This window comes from Camelus dromedarius, chromosome 32, assembly GCF_036321535.1.
Source record: "Camelus dromedarius isolate mCamDro1 chromosome 32, mCamDro1.pat, whole genome shotgun sequence".
Taxonomy (NCBI): domain Eukaryota; kingdom Metazoa; phylum Chordata; class Mammalia; order Artiodactyla; family Camelidae; genus Camelus; species Camelus dromedarius.
The window spans coordinates 15,594,293-15,601,825 of record NC_087467.1 but is presented as its reverse complement, the minus strand read 5'-3'; the positions used below and the strand labels follow the sequence as shown (position 1 = coordinate 15,601,825).

Here is a 7,533-nt window from a genome sequence, read left to right as displayed (position 1 = left end):
ATTCACTAGTTCAGGGTAGGATATGGAAATGTGTAATAGAAATATCATGGCCAAAAAATGGTAAAACAAGTACAGGTACAGCCAGTGCATACAAACTAATTCTTAAATTTGTGAAATATTTTACACATATAAAATGCATAATGTAATATATGTGGCATAAAAATTAATATGACTACCAATGCAAGTGGTTTTTATATGTTAAAAATGATTCAAATAAAATGCATTAGATTTTCTTTCCTTTAAAATATAACATATATGGGAGGAGGGTATAGCTCAGTGGTAGAGCGTGTGCCTCGCATGCATGAGGTCCTGGGTTCAATCCCCAATACCTCCCTCAAAAAGTATAAATAAATAAATAAATAAACCTAATTACCTCCCCCCCACCAAATAAAATATAACGTATTTTCCCTTTAGAAAATGGAATTTAAAACTCTATAATCCCACAAGCCAAGATCAGTAAAAGGCTGTGAAAATTGCAGTTTGAAGTGGAGTTGGAAAGTTCCATGTGGTGGCATTATTGGATGATGTAAGGTAGTATAGGGCACTGTGGCAGGTTGCTCAGCAGTTGTATCACCGGGGTTCATCTTCTGTGACATAAGCTGTTAGGGGTCATGCTTCTTAGCCTACTGTCCTCTTACCACTGTAAGCATTAAGCTCTAAGGACTTAGGGGAGGGCATCAGGAGGAATCAGTGAAGGCTCATAGCTCTTAATGCCATCCTTTTGGATGGTGGGTTTTTAATTCCATGGTGGGGTACAGGAGGCCACATGCCAGCCTCAGGACTATGGCTTCACTACCTGAACAGCAAATTTAATATTTATACTTATTTCCCAAGAGCAAAGCAAGTTTGCTCTATGGTTACACCCATATTTGCATATAAACCCCACATGAAATTGGCTCCCTCCCTAATCAAATACTCCATTTCCACGTATTGGTTGATGGCTGTTGATGATGGAAAAGATCTATTAGTAAATTATTATAAAGTACTTGGCTAATCAAAATGAGGGCTAAATAACCCTTTGATAAGGCTGGGTTGTGACAAGAACTGATAACCCGGGTCCTGCTGGCCCTTTGTGAGGTCTAGCTTTGGCAGGAACCCGTGTGATGTGGTGCCTGTGTCCCCAGCAGTCCATATTGATTGGATGTCCCCCAGGTGCTGAGCATGAGAGGAACTCTGCAGAACCCAACAAATGCACAGTCCTTGGTTCCTATCTTAAAACTGATCTCAATATAATGGGGTGACCTAGCCTGTTGGCCAGTTTTTACTAGCCTTTTAGATAGGCACCAAGTGGTTTGTGCGTTGGAGGAGAACTTAATTTTAAATGTTTAAAAACACTACTCATCAAACAGATATTTGTATACCCATGTTCATAGCAGCATTCTTTATAATTGCCAAAATATGGAAGCAACTCAAATTGCCATCTGTAGATGAATATGTAAGCAAGATATGGTATAGATGCACAATTGAGTATTATTCAGCCTTAAAAAGGAATGAAATTCTGATACATGCTACAACATAAATGAATCTGGGAAACACTGCTAATAAAATAAGCCAGACACAAAAGGACAGGTATTGTATGAGTCTGCTTATATGAAGTACCAAGAATAGTCAAATTCACAGAGACAGAAAGTAGGATTATGGTTGCCAGAGGCTGGAGGGAGAGGAGTATAGGGAGTTAGGGTTTAATGGGGACAGAGTTTCAGGTTGGGAAGATGAAAAATTTCTGAAGATGGATGACGGTGATGGTTGCACAACACTGTGAATACTAACTGCCACTAAACTGTACACTTAAAATGGTTAATTATGTTATGCACATTTTATACAATAAAAAATGTATATGCACACACCCCACTACTCAAAGCATTTTCTTTGATGATTTCCATTTAAAGTTAGAAAACCCCAAAAACTTCATCTTCAGTTTGAGCCTCACCTTCCTGTTGCCTCTTGATGGCTCATGTCCATCTGGGCCGTCTTTGACCCAGTGCAGAAGGAACTAAGTCAAAGGCAGGTCATTCTGATTTCACCTTGTCTGTGGCCAGAGAGACAGGCTGATGTCAGGTGTTGGCCAAACAGGGAGGAATGAGAATGGGAGTCTGTGGGACTGGGATGGGGAGATAGGGCTATAAGGTCATAAGGAAGAGATTAATTGGTAATTAAAGAAAAATGGCAGCTGGTAGACTTGACCGCAACAGGAGATCTTGGGAGGGACAGGAAGTGATCCCTTTGGATCTGAATGAAGGCTGTTCTGGGGGAGGCTTTGCAGGACTCCCGGAAGTGGAGCTAAGCTGCAACCACAGAATGGGCTGAGGGGGTGATTTGTGTTGCTCACAGTGGTTTGGTCTAGAGCAGAGCTGGAAACGGCCATTCCTGGAAACGGTGTGCTCTGCGTGTCCCCTTTATTTGTCTCCCCTTGATATTCAATCTATTTTCTTAAAAGAAATGGCCCTGCAGTTTCCTATGAATTGGGAGATTTGTGTCTGTGTAGGTTCTTCCCTCACGACTCAGAAACCTCTGGAAATTTGTTTCCTATGGCTGGAGAGCAGAGCTAAAGCAATCGCTTCAGTTGCCAAATGAGTTGGGAAGTCATCTGAACTTGCTGTTCTGCTCTCTGCGGAAGTAACACTAAACATTAGGTGCTGAGTGCTCCTGGCAGGGTGCAGTGGAAAGTGCAGGGAAGCCCCTGGCACAGGGCACCGGGGATTTGCTGCTGCTGCAGGTAACAAGGCAGGAAAGGGGAAGAATTCGACACAGCTGGTCTAACCTTCCAGCCCCACTCACCTCCTGGTGTCTCTGCTGCTTAGCATTTCATGCTCAGGCTTCTGCTGAACTCCTTCTATGAAAACCAACCTCTTATGATTCTGTGTGTCCCTCCAGCCCCATCTCCTGGCAGGTGAAAATGACTTTCGTTTAAAAATGTTTCCCCTGAAATTTCCATGTCAGGCACCAGCAAGGCTGACTTGGACCACAGACAACCTAAGAGAAACATCTGCAAAAGACACAAGCAGGCATTTCACAGAAAAGAAAATACACGTGGCCAAGATCCACTTAAAGAGCTATCCAGTGTTCTCAGTGGTTGGCCAAATGTTACATCCTTTCAACTGGCAAAAATCAAAGTCTGACAATACTAAATATTGGAGAGGATGCAAATCGAAAGATCTCTAACACATGGCTAGTGGGAGTAAATTCCTACAACCTCTTTGAAAAGTTGATTGGCATTATTCCCTAAAGTGGGAATGTTTACAGACTTTATGACAGAGCAGTTCCACTCCATGGCATATGCCAAAGAGCGATTCTTGCATAACAACAACAACAACAACAACAACAACAACAACAAGAACAGTAAAAAGCACACACAAGAATGATCCAATAGTCCTGTTCACAACGGCAAAAAATTGGAAATGTCCAAAGAGTGGATGAATAAATATTACACAGCAGTCAGATGTGTGAACTAAATAAAATACAACAATGTTAATGAACCTTAACATATAAGTGAAGACGTAAGTTCCAAAAGATTCCAAACAGCATGATAACCTTTTTATAATAAAAAATAACTAAAATAAAAATATGTACTTTAAAATATACATATGCAGACCTTCCTCAACCATCATTAAGTTGTGGACTGTCTGTAGAATCAACACAACTATTTATAAAGGAAAGTGAGGACATGGTGAACAGAGTATCAGGAGAGCAGGAAGAGGGTGAGGATGGGGTCATATAGTTAACCGTGGGTTATTGTCTAGTTGCTTGCTTTTACTTTGGGTGGTGGGTTTGAGGATTTGAGGGTGCTTATTAAATTGGCCTGAGAATATTTGCAAATTCAGCTCATTAAAGTTCACTTCTTTTTACTTTGGGCACTGTTGCTTTCTATTGACATGCAAACAGTGTGACACAGGAGCAGCAGAATATGATTTACTAGTCTTGAATAATGTGTTTTTAGAACCACCTCAACTGTCGTTCCATGTCTCTCGCTATAGATTTATTTCATTCCTGTAACAGCTGCATAGGTTTATCTGCACCGTAGTTTATTTAACTCTATTCTTTCATTGGTAGGCATTTAGATTGTCTCTAGCTTTTACAAAAAGATGCTACAGTAAATAAAATGCTTAGGGAATATTCTTATACGCTTGAGTGAGTATGCTGGTAGAGTGAATTTCTGGAAGAATTGCTGAGTCAAAAGAAATACATATTTACATTTTGGTAGCCACTGCCAGATTGCCTCCAAAAGGGTTATATGTATTTCCAGACTCACCCAAGTGTGTCACAGTGGGTATGATTGGCTATGTCAGGAAGCCAGCTTTTTATAGCTTTCTTCGTTTTCTCTGAACTTGCCCCATAGGAGGAATGGTTCTGTGACCAGGGGCCAGTGGGGGAGAAATGCTCACTTCCTGACTTTTAACCTCTCCCCTCTGTGTTTTGGTTGGTAACAGGCAGAGGCTTTGTGCTTCCCTCTGGCTGCAGTAGGGGCAACCGTCTCTCCTTGGCCTGCCCTCTGCCCCTAGTCACCCACAGTGCCTTAGTGCCGGGAACTGTTGCAGGTATGTCTCCTGACCTGCCTTGGGGGTTGATACGCTTAGGATTTGTGAAAATGCCTTTGGGATGAAAGGTACAGACATACATACATCTGCACTTAACCAGCATGGCTCCATAAATAACAGCACTGTTGGAGAGGCCAGAACAGAATGTCACAATGTCAGTGAAAGCTTCGTCACTCATTCAGAAACGCGACATCTCTGTTTTTGGATTCAGACTGCCCAAGGTTTGGTTTCAGGCTGACTGCAGTATTCCCCCACCTCATCTACCCCCAGCCCAAGCTCATGGTCATTTATTCCCCCTACTTGTAATCTGATGGCAGAAAAGATTCTTTCCCCTTTTCCCACCTTCACCAGTTTCATCAAGGTTCATTTAGCACACTTACAGGGAGCTTTCCCTCTCTCGGGGTAAGGTTTTATTAAGATCTGGAGGCAAACATCCTCAGTGCTGCCTGGTGGTCCCCACCGGACTGACCCGCCTGGACTTTGGTGAGGACCTAACTCCTCCTGGACCAGGGCTCTCAGTACCAGCTCCGTGGGCTGGAAAGCAGGGCTGGTGCCCACCCATTGCCCTGCTCTCTCCGGGGGTTCCGACCTTTTCACTCTTGTTTTGTCCTTTCAGAATAGAGTGAATAGAAAATACAGCAATTAGTTTCTTGCTGGTAAATACAAATATAATAATACCCAAAGTCAGGATAAAGTTGTGTGTGTCACTTGGCTCCATGTAACCCTTGGCAAAATTGGCACACAGGCTACTGAGCTGTGTGGTTGCTTCTCAGGCCAGCTCAGACCTGGGGTGGCCCTCTGCTCACTTCCTGAATGACAGCAGTTTCTGCCCTATTGTACCAGGAGCCATAAGCAGGCTGTCTTAGAGGTCACTTATACCCCAGGGCCAGGGTTTGAGAACCACTTTTCTAAGCTTAGAGACCTTTGGTGACAGAGGTGTGGGGTGAGGGCTTGTTGAAGGAGGTTGAAATTATGTCCAGAGATGACCCAGACCATTAGTCTCCCTAGCTTGTTAAACAGTGTCTAGAACTGATCTGGCCTTGGTATGACGAGGGTTTTAATTAAGTAGGGGCTATGCATCAGGACTTTGAGAGGCATGGAAAAGCAGGGTGAATTCTTTGGCATTAAAAATCACCTTTATGAGCAGAAAAGCCCAACATGGTTAGCAATAATTTAGAATAACATTAAGAAAGTAAACTTGATAATATGATTAATTTTTACATTTAATACTATAAGTGTGCAACTATAACATCATGCCATTATAGTCTAAAGGTTATGGCTTACATAATGTAAGTTATAAGGATATAATATGATATTGAATGCTTACACACCCCTGGGCTTAATATGTGTTATTTCGTTTAGTTCACAAAATAGTCCTATGAAATGGGCAATACAATTTACCCGTTTTACATGTCATGCCCATGGTAAAGGTCAATAAATATAAGTGCAATAATAATCATAGTAATAATAATTAAAGTAAGTTACACTATTATGTTCAGGGAGCTAAACTAATCACCTTTACACATACTTCATTTATTCCTCCTTATCCCATGAGGTAGATGTTATTATTCCTATGTTCTATTTAACTTCTCAACTAAGATAGAATTTAAATAACATATTTAAGGCCGCAGAACTATTAAGGCTGAAGCTGGTATTTGAAACATTAACAGATGGGGTAAAGCAAAAGCCATTGTTCAGTTAAAGAGCAGGAAACCTAATTCTTTTTTGGTAAAAAGAAATAATTTTCTTTCAACTTCCACTGTATTGAAAGATATATAAGGCAAAAACACTGGACAAGTGAACACTTTATGTTCAAGTTTGCTGCTCTCTATCTTAAAGTGACCTGCTGGAAAGTAAATCACGTTTTCCCACGGGAGCAATGTTGTAATGAAGGGCCTTGTTCTTGGCCAAGAATTTCACATTAAATAAATCAAACCAGTGACCAATAATATGGTGGAAGAGCAGAACCAAACAATAAAAGTATACTACTCCAAAGTCAAAGGATTTTTGAGTTCAAAGGGGCCTCAGAAGCTATGTAATAAGTAGCTTTAGAAGTGTCTAAATAAATCTACCTTTACTCAAAATAAAAAGTGTTTTAAAGCAGAAGAACCCTTTTTTCGGGAAAATTTTATTAGTCCGTATAAAAAACAGCTGAAAAAGGAGCCAGGCCATTTGTACAAGATGGGAGATTTGATATATACATTTATATAAAATATATATACTTGTTACATATATAAAACATACATATACATTATATATATATATCACAAATTATATATGCTTGCTATGTGTATCAAACATACACATACATGTATAATATGTATTATATGTTATAACATATATACCTGCTTGTTATTCCTTGAGTACCTCTCAGGGAAACTAAGCAAATGGCAGCAGCAAGTGGGTTGGGTTAGAAGGATCCTTCTGTGTTGCTCCATTCCTTTATATTGTTTGACTTTTTAAACAACAAAACATAAATGTATCAGATGAAGTTGCTTTGCTGTGTTCTTCCTTGCTTCCCTCCCTAGCTCCACATCATCCACTCCAGCCCTGGAAACTGCCAACATGCACTGAACCCTTGAAAACTTCCTCTTTCCTGCTACTTAACCAGCTGTGGTGTGGGCTGTAGGCACTTCACTTCACTAGGCCTTCACTTTTTCACCTGAAAAACAAAGATACAAAACTCATATGGTTGTTGGGAAGAATGAAAAGAGTCTGTGTACAACAGAAATATAAGGGAAGCCACAAGTGTGAGCCACAAAGGTCATTTCAAAAAAAATTTTTTAGTGATCACTTTAGACAACAAGAGGAACAGGTGAAATTAATTTTAATAATAGATCTCCCTTAACCCACTGTGTCCAGCATAGGATCATTTCAACATGTAATCAGTATAAAAATGATCACTGAGATACCCTGTGCTCTTTTCTTCAAACTAAGTTGTTGAAATCCTCTGGGATTCAATGATCTCAGTTCAGACCAGTATCATTATAAGTGCTCA

At 40.6% G+C, this 7,533-nt stretch overlaps 1 non-coding gene across 1 annotated transcript; it reads left to right on the top strand.

Annotated features, from left to right (window-relative positions):
• The first annotated feature begins 261 nt into the window (after positions 1–261).
• On the top strand, positions 262–334 carry TRNAA-CGC (transfer RNA alanine (anticodon CGC)). Its single transcript has one exon. It is a non-coding gene; the product is annotated as a tRNA-Ala (tRNA).
• The last annotated feature ends 7,199 nt before the right edge of the window (positions 335–7,533 follow it).